At 37.0% G+C, this 18,817-nt stretch overlaps 1 long non-coding RNA gene across 10 annotated transcripts; it reads left to right on the forward strand.

Annotated features, from left to right (window-relative positions):
- The first annotated feature begins 4,184 nt into the window (after window positions 1-4,184).
- Window positions 4,185-9,501, forward strand: LOC110929488. 10 transcript variants are annotated; one of them, XR_004889200.1, is made up of 12 exons: window positions 4,185-4,328; window positions 4,418-4,767; window positions 4,911-5,040; window positions 5,374-5,451; window positions 5,699-5,806; window positions 6,006-6,087; window positions 6,204-6,228; window positions 6,321-6,431; window positions 6,817-6,969; window positions 7,253-7,487; window positions 7,611-7,836; window positions 8,908-9,501. It is a non-coding gene; the product is annotated as an uncharacterized LOC110929488 (long non-coding RNA). The 10 variants fall into 10 exon arrangements; XR_002587166.2 differs by adding an exon at window positions 8,379-8,554 and having other exon boundaries at window positions 6,204-6,431; window positions 6,831-6,969; window positions 8,908-9,469; XR_004889197.1 differs by having other exon boundaries at window positions 4,186-4,328; window positions 6,831-6,969.
- The last annotated feature ends 9,316 nt before the right edge of the window (window positions 9,502-18,817 follow it).

The raw sequence follows: 18,817 nt of genomic DNA on the forward strand, positions 1-18,817 counted from the left end.
CACCAAATCAGAAGATTACCTTTAAATCTTCTAGGCCGCTATTTGATGAGTGAAACAAAGATGAGGGTCATTGTTCCTATTGTCTGAGTAAATCAAAAGCACCGCCGATACACCACCGGAACCCTCATGAGAAATTGCCACCAATGAACGCCTTGCAGCATGGCGAAGGCGGCGGATTCAGGACCGCCACCGTCCGACAGAGGCGGCGGCACCACCATCCACCACCTACTAACCAACAACATGGTGAAAGCGGCAGATTTAGTACCACCACCGTTCGCCAGAGACGACGGAGAGAAGACACGGGCTGCTACAGGCTCCGTCTCTCTCTATCACTTTCTCTCTTTAGATGGACATTTGGTGATTTACTTGTGGTTTGGCGTCTAAATCTGATGAAGAGGAAAAGCACCAGGCACCGCCTCATCATCCAATTAGATACATCCACACAAAGACACGTGGGTTAAAAGATGAAAGACCAGGTGTTGGGTAGGTGGATTAACACCATTGGTTATATCAACCGACCTGAATGAACACTGTTCATTTAGGTTGGTTTATTAATAGAGATTAATGCAACAAATATGTATTTAACCATGATTCACGCAACTGCGAAAAAATCAAGGCTGCCAAACTTGCTACACGAGCAGCTAAATGTGCTGCTGCTATTGATGTTGTACTCCCTGCCCCGCCTGATTCCTGTTCTGATGATACTGATGTTGATCTCGATGACACCGATGATGACATCGATGAGTATAATTCTTCTGATTAGGGTGCATCTGAATACCCCGTCTCCATGCAAGAACCATCTGGACCCGAATAAACAACTGTTAGGGATGAATATGAGCAAGCTCGTGAACCTGATCAAACTCTTAGGCATTCAACCAGATGTCGCAAACATCCAACCCAACTTGTGATTTTTGAACTTATTCGACTTGTTATTATTGTCATTAACTACTTGTGACTTTCAGTATGTTTTTATTATGTTTTTTTATTTGACTATTTATTCGTAAAAACATGTTTACCATGTTTTTTTAAATTTAATATTTATGCGTCTTTCATATATTAATTAGTATGTTTTTAGCGTGTTTAATATTAAATGAAACAAAACAATAAAAAAAACAATGCACATGTGCATATATGCCTAATAAATATATAACCAACAAAAAAAAAAAGATAGCACGTGTATAATGTGCATACATGTTTACTGTATTGACCCCACATAGTTACTAGTATTAACATATCCAGTTGTCACAATTTGTGATGTTTTACATATGAACATATCCGGTGTAATACATTTATTACATAACACAACGAATTACTAATATAATCATCACTGTAAACAACAAATGTACGTGTCATCACTTTATGCACATGTGCGTATCCGACAAACACATTACACACCACAAAAAAAAGCCTGTACGTCTTAACACTCAATGCAGTTGTGCATCAGCAACCATATTCACCATTTAACTGTTACCATGAACATGTGCATAACAAAGCAACAATTATAAACTCCAAATATCAACTGATATCGACCAAAAGTACCCGCATCACATCAACTATTCATGTGTTAACCCGTCTAACCAAACAAAAACATAAACTGTAAAATAAAAATGTAACCCACACATAAACTGTAACATAAACGTGACATACAACTTGAACGAGTAACGTTAACCATCAAATGTATTACTAACTTGAAACCTAAAATCTCATACTTTTTATCCATTTTTCACTTGCGGGGCACGTTCCAACATTCATCTTGATCCAGCGCCTCTTTCTTTAACATATTCTACACCCTTTCATCTTTCAGTCCATGTACCGTCTCCTTTGCGAGCTCCATAACAGACCATTTATATACGTTCGCCTCTGATAACAACAACTTTGTCGCTATCTTCATCCGCAAGTTTTTTAATTGCATTTTCTAAATATCTTTATTGGTACTAAAACCGCATTCAAAGCTAATAGCACTCCCTTTATACATCTCCATGTGTCGCATTGCGAACACGCCGCAATCGTTGAAATTGTTGGTCGTTGCCCATTCTAACCTCTTTATCGTAACTGTTGCGTTCACCATTGGTGATGCCAATGGATGTCCGACATCTTTCAAATACCCATCAATATAATGTTTCTGCAATACATATATACATTGTCATAAACTTACATCCTTATTCACAAATATAACGTTAAATATAAAATATATACAAACCACTTTACATGGCGACCCTAAATATCTAAAATTCGTTCCTGATGTCATCTTGTAAAATCTAAGGCTATCTTGCATATTATCGACCACTTCTACCGTTGCATTATCCAAATCAAAACAAATCAGGTAAAAATGTTTTTTTTTCAATCATGGGTATGATTATAATGTTGAAATCCCTCAACTTCAACAGTTCGTTATCACGCTCCACCAACTCTTTCAAGTGTGATGTTATTGTTGCAAATGCCTTTTTTTGTGTTTGTTTTGTTTTTAGCATAAACTCCGGCTACACACAATACATTAATACATGTCATGCACAAATAATACTTAATTTAATTACATTTGTTTTGTTAACCATAAATTATGATACACTTACAATTGTGGTTGTATAACACTAAAACCTCCTTTTCCATACTGGATTTTCCTTCTTCTCCGTATAGTTCAACAGTGCTGCCCAACAGTCTATTACATTCTACGAAATCCACTTTCCTTCTTCCAATGTGTTTTTAAAGAATGCTCTGGTTGACAATCCTTGCTGAGTTTCAAATATATGGTTGTTACATACATCACATACATTTCATCAATTTATTTATTTATTTTTTTATTATTTTTATGCACATGTGCATCAAACACATTACATACATTATAAACAACATTTATAATAATATAATTCACATGACATATTGTGTTCGTATGTCGTAATACATAATCGTATATGCATATGTGCATCAAACAAAAATAATAATATAAATCATAGTAATAATAATAACAACAATAATAATAGTATTATTAATAGTAAATATAATGCATATGTAAACTTACTTGAAAGTCAACTTTATCTCCTTCATCTCATGTTCGATGTCTATCTCCTCGTTATCATTCTTGTTATTGCGTTCCGCCATATAACATCAGTTTGTAGTTCAGTTTGTTATAATGTCAATACAAATCATATAATAAAATTGTAACATTCGTAGTTACCCCCGTTTATCATCCATAATCGTCAACAGATACTGCCATATGAGTTTTTCATCATCATTCAATGGTTCGGTTATTTCAATCTCTTTGTTCACTGGTTCATTCGTTTCAATCCCCTTTTTACCTTCGACACTCTCATACGCGTTTGATTCAATTTAACTTTATGTATCTGAGGAACTCTTTGAGCTTTGTGACAGCAACATGAAGCTTGGTATTGAGTCATCAACGTACTTTTTCTTACATGATTTTCCTTTCACGACGCCTTTAGCCGCATCAACATCTTCCATCGTATCTCTCTTATCATCCATGTCGTTATCTTTACCATCGACAGTATGCACTCTAACCAGAAGCTCTGCCATCTTGTGGTCTCTTTTAAATAATTTATCAAAATTCCTAACAAGCTCTACAACCTTCTCATTTTTCGGGTATTTTGACCAAGCTTCATCTAACTTTTTAACCAACACTACTTTTGTCATCAATATATCATCCATTAATCTTTGGATTGAAACCATATGTTCCTGATTATGAAAACATTATTAATAACAAATATAAATATAATAAAACTTTTATGTACATTTGAAATATCATTTTTTATATTCGTCATATGTTATGTATTATTTATATTCATTATGCACATGTGCAAACATATATATATATATATATATATATATATATATATTTATTAATGTGTGTGTCAACTTTACTTTTTATTATTATTATTATTATTATTATTATTATTATTATTATTATTACTAATAAAACACATCTGCATTTTTTCATAAATAACATGAATATTATCTTATATCTATACTACTTTAGTAAGGATATAGGAAGGACAGAATGGTAATTCAGCAATGTGTTGAAAACACCCTCAATGCACAATGTACAAGTCTTAAGACATAAAGAAACACAATACTTTTACCCTTTACCCGGATCCATCAAGAGCCGTCCATTTTCTTTCACTTTTTCACATGGATCATAATCTGACGGCTGTTTTTGTGTTCACACGGATCCACCTTTCCCATTCCTTCTCTCTCACAACTCAGATGTCTCACAAAACTCCAGATCCTCTCTCTCTCTCTATCTCTCTCGCTCTACGACTCAAGAACATCATGCCAGATCTCTCATCAGATGCCGTTTCATGACAAGATCGTTGAAGGTCTGCAACCTTTGTTCTAGGAATCTTGAAAATCTTTCGTTATTACAATTTTCTGTAAATCATTGTGACCACTACCGGTTGTAATGCAGTGGTTCCGACACCTGAGCTCTGGTGGAGGAGACTAGGGTTTCGGCGAAGATAAAGCCATCGGAGGCTGAACCACCGGTGCAGGTATCATCTTCATCATCTAAACTATCATTGTTGGGAACATGGATGCCGTTTATTGTTTACAATTAGATCCATTGGCAGCTATTGAACCATCTTTCTTCAAGGTGAGAACAAGTTTATCCTATAACTTCTTATTTTTGTTCCACCAAACATTCTATTTTTGTTCCAGCAAACATTCTTATACTTGTAAATTGGAGGTTGAAAACCCAATTAATTGAGATGTACGATAGATTACGGGTCGGAGCGGTTGCAGGCGGAAGATATCCAGAAGGTAGTGCTTTTGTTCTGGACTTTGTGTTTTACAAATTGATTTTGATATTGTTTGAGGTTTTTATTTTTGGTTTTTTGAACATTGTACGAACTTTTCTGTTATTTTTTTTTTTGATTGATTGATTTTGCGTGTGCGTAATTTAGGGAATGTATGTAGATTCCATGAGATTGTTGGGGCTGTGGGGTGTGAGAGGCGGAAAGTCTTATTTGGAGTGACCAGGAATGATGCTACGGTGGTGGTAGTCATGGAAGAGATCTCCCAACAAGTCTTTTGGTTCGGAATCTTAGTTCATTTTGTGCATTGTATTGATTTAATAATATATTGTGACAATTTTGACATTATATCTCTTGATGGGTATTGGGTGAGGCTTTGAATTTGATTCATTTCTCAGATTTTTTTTTTTTTAATTTTCCAACAACTTGGAAGTATTAAATAGTTTTTTTTATTATTTTTTTACTTTATTTGGTGTCTTTTTATACATGTGGATATTAGTACTGTGCTGATCTCTTCATGGATACGTTAATAATTTTTTTACATTGAATTTGGGTTTGCTTTTCTTTGCGTAGCTACAAGTGTTAATGACATCTGATGTGCTTTTTAATGCAGGCCTGAGGATCTTCGGAGGCCATTTGGACACTTTGGTCCTTTAAAGGACATTTACTTGCCAAGGGATTATTATAGCGGGTAAGCTGGTGGTGTAACCCTAATTTCTATAATTCTAGCTGTATCGTCATTTTCGCACGAGGTTTTAATTTGTAGTAAAGTCGTAATTTCTAATGAAAATCCACTTCATTAATGTCATAGTTTGTTTTTGTTTAATTGTCCAAAATCTTTCATAAGTCATTCCACAAAGATTTATTCAACCAAAACAGTTTAGATTTTGGATTATATAATCTAAAATATTGAGTTTTATTTCTTTGCCATTCAACAGGAAATAGAGGCTATAAGGAACAATTTGATGCCCTTAAAGAAAAAGTAGTGTTTGGGACAGACATGGGAACCGAGAGGTTGGGTATGGAAGCTATCAAGGCGGAGATGGGTACATGCTTATTCACCCTATGTATATTCATATTATTATTGTGCATTTCAGGTGGTTTTGAGTTTCCTTGTAGTAGTATGGGGTCTTCGCCTTGGATTGTTTCTACTGATGCATTATGGATGCAGTTATATAGTTAAACATCGTATAACTACTCTTTAACTTTCATCCTTATAGTTTTATTCTTTTACATTTCTTGCAGAATCTTGAATTGGGGTGAAGATCGACGTTTCAACGAAATGCGTAGTAATTTTGGCAAATTGGCTGTTTTCTGGATTTTTCAGGTTATATTATTATTAACTTCATAGAGTTTATATAATAAATTTAATTTCCTGCAAAACTGGTTTATGTTTCCCATTATTGTAATTAATTAACTAACAATAAATTGTTTTTATGGCAGGCTATAAGGGTTTGGACTTTGGACAGTAAGTCTACCTGTGACAATTGTCAATGCGAGTGACTCAGATCCCGATATTGAAGCACGAGACATAATCGGGTGCATTTTTTGTGTTTTCAGTCCTCGGATTCCACTGCCTCAGTGGAAGCTTGCCGTCTTGGGTCAAAGCTGCTTTCTATTTGAGCTTCAATTGTATAATCGAAATCTTCCTAAAGAAGAAGCATTGGGCTGGTAAGTCGTTATCCTTTTAAAGTTATGTAGAAACTGTAAATTGTTGAAATTTCAGGGGTGTAAATGTAATTTGCAAGGTATAGAGATGGAAGTGTAGGAACAAAAATGGGTTGATTTGGTTGATGGATTGATGAGTGGTATTTTGTATTTTGTACATTTTTTTATACAGATCTTCGTTTTTGCTGTCATTTCCGTTTGCGTCATAATCAGATCCAAGTTTTTGCTGTCATTTCCGTTCTCAATCTAATAGATTTGGTAGTCGTTTTTTCTGTCAATCTCTCCATCTAATGTGTTCGTGTTTGTTCATTAAGGAAAGGAACGTGTTCATTATGTGATTATATGTCAGTCTCATTATAAAAGAATGCTACTATTAATAACATATTAGTTTCTGATTTACAGGTAGTCCCTGTAAACCACAAATATGTTGTTCTCTCAACCAAGATAGAAATCCGTCTTGCAAAAGTTGAACCAATCCACTGGACATTTCTTGAATTTAACAAAAACGTTCTGGTTGCGAGAAGCAGCACCGTCGGTTCAGGTTATGCTGACATACCTACATTTTTATGTTAATATTTCTATTTTTTTATAAATATAGATACTTTATAGTTTATAAATAATAATCCGATCTTTTGAATCAACTTGTTTAGGAGGTTATATGGATTAAATACACTTGTAGGGAATTTTCATATTGTTAAGATACTTTCTTTGTATTTGATTTACTTCTTGAAAATTACATTTTTGAAAACCAACGCCTTCAAAATTGGGTTAAAAGAAAAGTGTTGCATTTGATGTTCTAAAATTATACGTCCTTAAATACATAGGTAATCGAAGGCCTGTGCATTCTTCCTCAAAACCAACAAAAGACTGGGATCTTTTGAATCACTATGTATCCCCATGTTCATGTGCTGAGTGGTGTTGTGGGGTACGCCAGCGAACATCGTTTTTCCGGTCACAAGAATGAGACAGCAGTGAAGGGTTCAATCGTTGTGCGGCGAAGAAATTGTGATGGTGTTCAGTGGTGATAGACATGTTTGTGGTGGTGTCCGGCTGTAACAGGTTAGTGCCCGAATCTCCGCTGTGGAGCGCGGGGTAAAAATTTTTGTTATAGTATAAAGTATAAAGTTGTATACTTATATTGGAATATGCTTTAAGAAAATTATATGTTGAATGTTTAAACAGGTTGAGAGCTTACTTGGTGACCAACCGACCATGGTGGTGGATTTGAACTAGAAACTACCAAACGAATGAGAAATGAGTTTTTGGCAACATGGGATGGACTAAGGTGGTAAAAATATAGTGAAAGGATTCTCATTGTTTCCGGTGACCAGGCTCTTTTCGGAGAAGCAGCAATTACAAGGCTCGCTTCTGCATGTTCTGTTGTAGAACGGATCCATGATTTTCCAAGGTTAGTTTGAGGGGTGTAGGTACACGCGGTGTGTTTCACTATTATTTTTCAATCATTCAAGTTAGGACGACTTGTGATGTTTAGTTTTTTTATATTCTAGAAGTTGTTGGATCTGTGGTCCTTGAGCACACTGTAATGGTTCATTCTATATAATTTGCATGCATTCATGTCTAATCGACGTGGCAATTTTAAGCCATTTACTTATGAACGGGTCAATTTAGGATGTGATTTGTCTAAATCTTGGTTTTAACCGACATATATGTTGTCAAAAGCGGCGCGCCTGGCGGCAGCCTAGGCAACGGTCTGAGAAAAAACGAAACTGCCTCACGCGGGCCCGGGTTTTTCGGAGCTGCATTTGTGTCCGCAGGTGCGGGCACACATGAGTTCAACCAAAGTCCTAAACTTTTGCTACTAACTATTAGCTCCATGATCTTAATTGGCATATATAATAGTTTTTTAATTTTATATGTGGAATGTTATTTATTTTCAAAGCATAACATATTTTTTATTTTTTTTCTCTATGTGCACTTTTCTTAAAAAAGCCCAAGCTTTTTTTGCGCCTTGCGCCTAGGCTCCGGGCGAGGCCGATGCGCCTCACCTGCGCCTTGCGTCTTTGACAACATAGACCGACATGCCTCAGGGCTTTGAGGCTTTGATGGAAAAGACAGCTCCAAGGAGAAATTGCATTAGATGCATTCCATCCTCAGTTGGTGAATTCGTAAGTATCATCAGAATGTTTTCTTTTAGAGTTAACTAATATAATAAATAATAAGTTATTGCAATGGTGAAATATGTAGGATAGATCCATTCTTTATATATAGGTAGTTAGGTGGCCATTGATCCTACAGGGGCAATTTTGGCAAAAATTTGCAAATTTGCAAATTCTGGTATAAATAGTGTTGTCAAAGGTGCACTAGGCGCCTGTCTAGGTGCTCAGGTGACGTTCAGCGACGAAAAAGGGCGTTATGGCAGTCCAGGCGTAATTTTGGCAAAAATTTGCAAATTCTGGTATAAATAGTGTTAGCCAGTCCAAAATATCGAAAAGAACGGCCTGAACCTTGATCCTTGCAGGTTAGTTGGAGTGGCTTTGGAGAAGATGGAAGTTTATACAACCGTTTAAACCGTTCGGTACACCCGGTTGAACCGTCCGATACACCTGGTTGAACCGTTTCTTTGCCCGGCCCAGTATGGAATAAAAACCAGTTTTTAAAACATTGGTTTCGACCACTCAGCTGCAGGCAACAACCCCGGTACACTGGTGAAGGCTGTCACGCTCTGTTGTGGTGATATCAGACCAGAAGATTGTGAGGACTTTGTGAAGAAGAGGCGGCCGCGTGGTACACGACTTTTATGCAATGACTTGAACTCTGAATGATATTGTAAACAAGTCTGTTGATAAAATAATAAATCTTGATTGTTAATATTGCAAGATGGAACGTGGTGTCATTAATAAAAGTTTACTTGCTTTAAAGGAATGTGTTGGAGCTGATAATGACCAGGTTCATATTCCTTTTAGAGGGCGTAAACTAATCGGATTGTCGGTTTATAAACCATGTTCGTGTCAATGTTGTACTTTCCTTGTAATTAATGTTTTTATATCTGTTTTAATCTGACAATTTGTGCTTTAAACTAAGATAGTTGAATCATTCTGCATGCTTGCTTTCATGTCTGTTTTAGTTTGTATATATATATATTTATTAATATTAATTATATTTATTCCATCTCAATTTCTAACTGTAGTTGTAAAATAACATCTAACATTACGCACTTCAATTTGTACTTATATTTCAAAATCATCGAATAAAAAAATTAGAGCACTCGCAATCTGGGATTGATTATTAAATATGGCCATTATGAATGCTAAAGATATTGAATCAATAGCATGCTCAGTGAACTCTCAGATTTACTAACTAATAATGAATTATTTTTATGATCGAACACTTCAGAAATCAAATACACTTTCCTAATTTTTTTAATCTCTAACTAATAATGATTTATTTTTATGATCAAACACTTAAGAAATCAAATACCCTTTCCTAATTTTTTTTAATCTATTTGTATCTCTTATTAACTAATACTGATCTATTTTTATGGTCAAACACTTAAAAATTAAATACCCTTTCCAATTTTTTTTGGTTATGGCTCAAAACCGAACTGATCCGTACATAGCCCTAAACTCACCAACCTAAGTGACATGTTTCCCGCCGCATCGCGCGGGTAAACGACTAGTTACCTACTATGCACATGTGCATTTTCTAAACAATTAACATTAGTATACATAACTCAAATGATACCGACTCGCCTCCAGATGTATCCTTATTAGATGTATCCTTATTTTCCGTCACCTTTCCATTTCCCTTCCCGCCAATATATCTGCCAATATCACCCACATCATTATCTCTGACATCTGTCACCATTGCATCCACCTTATTTACAATTTGATCCTCAACATACCCTTCCCGTAACACCCCTTTGCCAAACCCTTCATTTTTATCTCATACTTTTCCCTCCTGCTCAACATGTCTTTCGTCCAGAATGATAACGGACTTGTCCGAATCGAATTGATATCACCACATATATCATCTGAACAAGTGCAATAATACCATACATGACAAATTTATACAAATTTAATATGTTATACAATATACCAAATAATTTATACGATTTACAAACTTAACAATTAACTTACCACTAGAATTGTAAGAGCCCCATTGAAATATTTTGACATGCTATCCCGTTGCCATCCATCTTTGCTTATCTTGATCGTGTCACAAATGTATTTGCACCAATTCACGTCTTCCACCACAATATCTTCACCCAAAGACTCAGGAAACTCGGTTGTGCATGTCCCGTCCTTTTTTATTTCCACCATGGTGTTCATGAATAACGCCAACAAATCGTATTTAAAGATTATTCCAACTTCATCTTGGTTATCTATTATTCTTTCGACGATTCTACTTGGTGTCACTGCACACCCTTCATACAACTTTGTCCACTTACCATATGTCCCACATTTTTCATCGTCATCTTCTTCTTCTTCTTTGTTCACCTCACCTTTTATCTCTTTATTTCCACCTCTTTCCCCTTTCTTTTGTCTAATATTAACTTGTTTTTCACCCTTTTGTTCCTTCTGTTTTTCCTTCTTCCCGTCATACGTTTTTTTGTCCTTCTTTTTCTCTTTTCTCTGACAATTCAAAACAACCCCACTATTCCTTAACCCTAACAACCCACTAATCACATCCTCGTCCACCTTTTTGTTACCACTATTCAATTTAATCACCATTTCTTTTTCGCTAAACTTATCCACCACAAAATGTGACAATTTTGATGGTAAGTTGTCCGTTTTAAGCTTTAAAATACTACCAAAACCCACGTCTTTTACTATAACCTTCTGATTTTCGGACAACGCGTCTAACCCCATCAAAAGTTGATGGGGTGACAAACGTGTCCATATAGATCGCCAGTTAACCGCTCTAATGACTCTTTTTCTTACGGTCTTTGTTGCCAGCTTCTTAACTCCTGGGGATATAATACCTTCATTTGCTTCTGATTTCGCTTCTGATTCTGATTTCGCTCCTGGTTTCGCTTCTGATTTCTTTGAACGCAATAAACGCACTACGATGCACATGTGCAAACATAAAAACAATGTGATAACAAATATTTACAAATAATAATGCACATGTGCATTCTAAAGTTTGATAAATTATTTTAAATAAAACATACCATCAATATTTTTGTTATCCCATTTAACGTCATTCTCTGGTGTGATCTTCTTCGCTGGTGTGATCTTCGATCTTACCAATCTCTTATTCTTCTTACTCCCATCAACCCCTTTAGTTTTTGTTTCATTGTGTTTTCGTTTGTTTGTCTTACTATTTATTTCCTCGTGTTTCCGTTTGCTCGACCTTGTTTTGACGTTATCATCAGTTTGTAAATTCTTATCATTTTGTACGTCTTTTTGCACCTTTGTATGCTTACATTAATAAAAAACAAAAAAAACATCACAATAAATTAATTAGAAAATGCACGTATGCATAAACTCATACTTCATCACAGATTCTAACCTTTTTGTTTAACATTTGTGAATTCATCATCTGTTGCATTAGGCATTTTTCTTGACCCTTCTTCCCTTGACTTTAAGACAAATGTCACTTTTTTTTTATTTATTCTCCATCTAATATCTACAATGAGCATATGCATCAACATCAATTTATGTTCAACATAAAAATATACACACATATACATCATTATACACATGTGCACAAACCTTAAATACATTAACAACCTGTTAAATACATTAATAACTTGTTACAACAAATTATGTGTCACACCCCGACCACGTAGAACATACAAAACGTGGCGGAAACGTCGGGGAGTGTTGTAACAGAATCAATTGTTTCAAATCCATGGCAAATGAAGTTTCGTTTTATAAATCAAACATGAAAGTTTACATTGTCTAAACAAGAATCAAAGCGTACATAACATAAATTAACTAGTTCTTGTCTCGTTTTAAGTCACTAAGGCACAGGTCCGCCTAAGTATGTCTTGATAAGTCCTATGCATCATCTCCTGAAAACACATGTGAAAATAGGTACGTCAGCATAAAAATGCCTGTGAGATACATTGGTTTTGTGAAAACGGAATTCATGACTTATGTTTGAGAAAATGTTTAGTCATGAACCTCGTATTTTGCTTTGTCTTGTAAATCATTTGAAAAACGGTAAGATCAAATGATATGTATAAATAAGAAGACACTGTATGGTTAAACGGATAACCATGAAAAATGCATTTGTATAAGATAAGTCGTTTGTAAAGCAATGTCTCGTGAAAAGTGTGTTATTTGTATAAAATGTCATATGTCTCAAATTGAAATGATTCAAATAACGCTACGATATGTTAATACCATACAAACACTTATATATAGGAAGTACCAGCGGCGTATCCACCATGCTTGTATCATATTACACACGCCTCGTTACTTAATCACTTACTCAAACCAAACCATCAGAATGAAATGTTTAACAACGGTAGACATGTTCATGTATAGTTAAATGTCTATTGTCAAATGTAATTCATGTCAACGGATACAACTGGTTTACACGGTTCAATGGTTACAGACGGTTCATGAAATCAAAAGGGTAAGACGGTTCACATAGTCAAATGGTTACAACGGTTCAAAATGTAGGGTAATGTGTTCATATGCTGGATGAGCATATGCATCAGAAATGCAATGTGAAACAATGTACTACGTATGCACACAATGGGCGTACGTAGCATGAAATGTATTGTAGAGTACAACGGTTCAAAATGTAGTATACTGTGTTCATATGCTGGATGAGCATATGCAACAGAAATGCAATGTGAAACAATGTACTACGTATGCACACAATGGGCGTACATAGCATAAATGTGATGTAAAGCAATGTACTAAGTACGCACACAATGGGCATACATAGCATAAACACAATGAAATCATGTACTATATATGTACTATCGAACATAGCAGTATATGATGTGAAAACCGGAAAGCATGAAAGTAGCAAGTAGGCACATGTGTTTCACCCCAAAACAGTTTGGAAAACAGTAAAAGAGGGGTTCAATGTACTCACCTGAGATTGCTTTGAGTTCTTGTATAATAACCAAACAAATGCTAGATCACGGAATATCAAACGGCACCTAATAGGTAGCTATGTTAATATACCGGACCAAATCGGAAGGATCGGATAGTACGCGGGTTCGTAAACCAAACGAGTATGGAGACTCGTGTAATATGGTTTAACAAAGCCTACATACTAAAATGAAACCTAACCTAAGTGCTTGCGACCCATTACGACCCGTTTAGGTAGCTTATGCTACCCTAACGCGTCGTTCGCGTAGAACGCGTTTGGAACGCCTAACATCGTGACCACAAGGTATAACCTCGGAAGGTTATAGCTATGGTCACCTAATGTGTTTGGTCGGATCCTAAAGATCGACCAAATGGGTCGGGTTCGAAAGTATAAGCGATGGTTTAGATCGCTTACCTTACGACCCTATATAAGCACTAAACTAAAAGTGACGAGCTAAGCATGTTAGAACATGCTTAACTAAGTTTAGAAAACAGGTTTGACATCAAAACAAACGGCTTTGATGCTCACGAGTAGTTTGGTTACAAAATATGCAAGAATGCACATTTTGGCCGAAACTACGACCCGTCATTGAGCCTAGTTAACGTGGTGATCAGTAGGTATAGTCACTACGGACTATAACCATCGTGATCACGCTCACGTTATGAAGTTCCATGAACTTCGCATCGACCATAAGCTGGTCAATGCAGAAAGTCAACAAAACGTTGACTTTCAGACTCGAAAAGCGATAAAAGAGCGAAAGAAGACTTACGGAAGGTCCCCGAGTGCTAATCTAGATCAAATAGCTCAGGTATGGAACAATGGTTCCAACTTAGAGCCTTAAGATCAGATTTTGTGGGTTTTTGGAACAAAGGGGGGGTATTTATAGGAAAAGTGGAACCGTTAGGATCGTTTATCGAATATCGTGCCGCGATCTCGAGCGTACACTTGTCAAATTCTTGTGGTAAGTCAGAAATTGCCCCTTGGCTCTTGATTGGGTGAAAGGGCATTGCCTCTTGATCGAACGAAAGGCCAACTGCATTAAATAGATACATTGAATCTGTCTGACAGTCTCACGCGCCCCGCGTAAGGATTTGGTAAATCCTTACGCGCCCCGCCTAAGGTTCCCAGATCAGAATTTACAATTTTGGTCCCTGCACTTCAGAAACACGTATTTTGGCCCATTTTTGGCACGTTTAAGCCCCGTTAACCTCATTTCAAGGCTCTAAGATGAAGTTAAAGTGTAGGGGACATGAAATATGCTCAAAAATATTCCGGATGTCGGTTCGTTTGGCCGTACGATTGCGATGTTCGCTTAATTACGACGGAATGCGCATAAGCGCGAAAGACGATCCAAATGACGCGACGAATGGATTTTTCTCATGCCCAACACTAAGGCATAATATAAGGATGCTTACATAAATTTTTGGATGTCCGGATGTATTCAGAACGTAAGTTATGCGCGAAAGTGCAAACTTGTGCACTTTTTGACACTTTTAGTCCCTGAATGATCCAAAAGTTTGTTTTAGCATACCAAACACCTCAAAGCCTATTTCTAAGCTATGTAGAGGATATTTAGGGTATGTTTAACTTATGAACATGTTCCGGAAATGGTCGTTACAGTTCAAATTGGCATACTTTCGCAGTTTGTCAAGTTTAGTCCCTGTAAGCGAATTAACTTGTTTTTGCTATACCCAAGCCTTCAAAACTTATTTCTAAGTTATGCAAAGGTTTTTTAAGGTATGTTGAGTATATGTTGATGTTCCGGAGTATTTGTCGCATTAAACTGAGTACGTTTACGCACCAGTTTGCGTATAATGCTCTAGAAAGCAATGTAGAGTTTGAAATTGAACAATAATTGATATGTGCAAAACATACACATATTTATACAAGATCCCAAGTATGAAATACAATATTTCATCGGCTTGGTATTTGTTTGATGGTCGCGGTGACACAGGTGTCACAGTCTCCCCTACTTTAGGAAATTTCGTCCCGAAATTTATTCGTAGGAGTCTATTTGTGAATTTGCCAAATAACCACCAATGATATGTAAGGCAATATCTTGTCATTTCCTTAACGGTCATTCTTCCGAAACGAAAATGAACAGACGGGTCATTTTCAATGGTTGCTTCATCAGAATTGGAAATGAAGGATTACACAACGGGTATTTATTTCCTCAACGGATAATCTTCAGAAACGAAAATGAACAAACGGGGTCATCTTCAACGGTTGCTTCCTCAGAGTTGGAAATGAAGTATTACACAACGGATATTCATTTCCTCAACGGATAATCTTCAGAAACGAAAATGAACTAACGGAGTCATCTTCAACAGTTGCTTCCTCAGAGTTGGAAATGAAGGATTACACAACGGATATTCATTTCCTCAACGGATAATCTTCAGAAACGAAAATGAACAAACGGGGTCATCTTCAACGGTTGCTTCCTCAGAGTTGGAAATGAAGTATTACACAACGGATATTCATTTCCTCAACGGATAATCTTCAGAAACGAAAATGAACTAACGGAGTAATCTTCAACGGTTGCTTCCTAAGAGTTGGAAATGAAGGATTACACAACGGATATTCATTTCCTCAACGGATAAATCTTCAGAAACGAAAATGAGCAAACGGGGTCATCTTCAACGGGTATTCTTCAGATTTGGAAATGAAGGATAAACGGATATTCATTTCCTCAACGGATAAATCTTCAGAACGAAAATGAACAAATGGAGTCATTTTCCTCGACGGGTATTCTTCAGATTTGGAAATGAAGGATAAACGGATATTCATTTCCTCCACGGATATTCTTCAGAAGTGAAAAATGAATAGCTAGTTCATTTTTCCTCAACGGATGCTTCATCAGAATTGGAAATGAATAGGGTTAACTCTAGACACATGACAGAACTTGCTGTGATTTCTGTGCACTAAATTCCATAATTATGTATGCATCCATAATTACGTAATCCCTTGCACAGTCCGCACAGTTTGTTTTGTAATGTTTCGGGGAAGGATATCAAACTTGTGATGAGGGTGACTAGACTTCCATCGGTTCCTTTTTAATTAGATCGACAGGGGATCTTCTTAGTTAGGCCACCAAGGAGTCCTTTCAGCTATATCATCACATGATATCCCTAGCCAGATTTTTTTTTTTTGGATCAATCTGTTTATCTAGACCACTCAAGGGGTCTAATTATGAAGTAGTACTTTATAATCCAAAGGACTTAACTATAACATAGAAGTCCATTGAGGATTTTAAGTAATACCTTTGGGTATCCTACTATGAATCTCTTGTACAAGGATATGTAAGATTCTACGAGGATTTGGATAACATAATTTGGATCTCACAACAACACATAAGGGAACACATAAGCACAAAGTCACATAATTGTTTAACTTGATTATAATTTGTTATTAACTTGTTATTGATTGAATACGGATATGGAAACCAATCGACGGGTCTCAATGTTCACTGGGATCTATCTGAGAAGATAGAAAGATCTCCCAAAATTTGATTTTTGATTACAAGGAATCACCACATTCGAATTAAGGTATACAACAATTAAAGACTTACAGGAAGTCCTTAGGTACCCTATTAAGGATTTATAGTGGTACTTTGGGTATTCGTCTTGTGTTGTAACCTGCGCTTTGTACTTCGTTTCCTTAGAATAAACGGGTACTTAGGAATTTTGTAGAAGACGCAAGCGATTATAGAATGGGAGAATTTTGGGGGTAGTTTGTTCTTTAAGGAATACGGTCCCTTGATTGTCGGTATTGTAAGGGATATGTCGTTTATACATGCAACCACAGAAATACATTGCAATGCAAATAAAAGATTTATTTATAAACAACGATAACAACGGTTTCTTGGACCTTGACAACAAAAGAAAATAATACATAAGACGTGATTATTTCTAAACGATGTTGTCTTCTAGTCAGTCAGACGCTTATCCCTGTGCTGGATTTGCATTAGCAAGCTTTGGGCAATTTCTTTGGAAATGACCCATCTCGCCACAGTTGAAACAAGAGCCTGGTAGAGAACGACCTTGAGCAGGATTGTTGCCAGCTTGGTTTGGCGTAGCTGCAGCTGGGCAGACTCTTGCTGTGTGGCCTATAAGCCCACAAGTTTGGCATTTGCGGCACTGTACGTTGGTGTGATGATGGAGGCTACATTGGTTGCACAAGGGTGCAGTTCCATTGTATGGTTTTCTAGCAGGGGGTTGAGCTGGTTGGTTGGGGACGGCTTAACCATTGTGAGCGACCACGGCGAAGTTCTGAGAAGCCTTTCGCTTCTTTGACTTCTTAGGAGATTCAGTCTGTTCATCCATGGTCTTTGATTCCTCGATTGGCTTCTTGTCACCCTTTCGAAAAAGTTTATGCTTTCTGATCTGCGATTTAGTCAAGGTTGCAGATAGCTCAATGGCCTGACGGGGTGTGGTAGGGTTGCTACCAGTGACAATGTCTTGTACCGAGTCAGGCAGGCCGTCGATGTACCTTTCGATAGCCTTGTCGAGTGGGGCGACCATAGTCGGGCAAAGTAGACTCAACTCCTCAAACCTATCAGTATATGCCCTGTGTTCGCCACTATCTTGTTTCAAATCATCGAACTCCTTCTCCAACGCTCGTTGTTCATGACGAGGACAAAACTCTCTCATCATAAGAGCTCTCAGTTCAGCCCATGTTTGTGCTAGAGCAACATCTGCACCACGGTCTCTCATTACCCCGTTCCACCATGTAAGAGCCCTCTTCTGAAACACACTCGAAGAAAACTCGACCTTGCGATTTTCCGGACACTGCACGTGGCGAAAGGTATTCTCGATGCTCTCGAACCATTGAAGAAGCCCAGTTGCTCCCTCAGAACCACTAAACTTGAGTGGTTTAACCGAGTTAAAGTTCTTGAAATTGCATGTACCATTGTTGTTGTTGGCTTGGTTCCATTGAGCAAAGAGGTTTGGGAATTGAGTAGCCATCTGCTGCGCAATGATTTCTGCCAGCTCGGCAGTTGCTATCTGGTGTTCGCGTCGAGGAGGCATTCTAAAAGAGGAAAACATGAAAGGAAACAAATAAAATGGTATTGGGTAAGAATAGGATTTTACAATCACCGACCATAATCATGGTTGATGGTCATTTGTTTGAATCATGAAGCAAACAAACAACACCAAGGCTGAATCAAAGCAAATAGATCCTCATAGTGTATCGCGAAGACATGCTCACCTATAAGTGGACACTCACCCCAAGAGTTCCCAGGTAAGAGTGACTGGTCCGATTGTGTGGATTTGTACGAACACTCTAACCTTAGACAGAAAACCCAGGGTACAGGCATTCACTCTTCCAGTTCGCACGTGTTCACACTATTTAGGACCCAAAACTTTGACGAG

The sequence above is a fragment of the Helianthus annuus genome, chromosome 3 (assembly GCF_002127325.2).
Source record: "Helianthus annuus cultivar XRQ/B chromosome 3, HanXRQr2.0-SUNRISE, whole genome shotgun sequence".
Classification (NCBI taxonomy): Eukaryota; Viridiplantae; Streptophyta; class Magnoliopsida; order Asterales; family Asteraceae; genus Helianthus; species Helianthus annuus.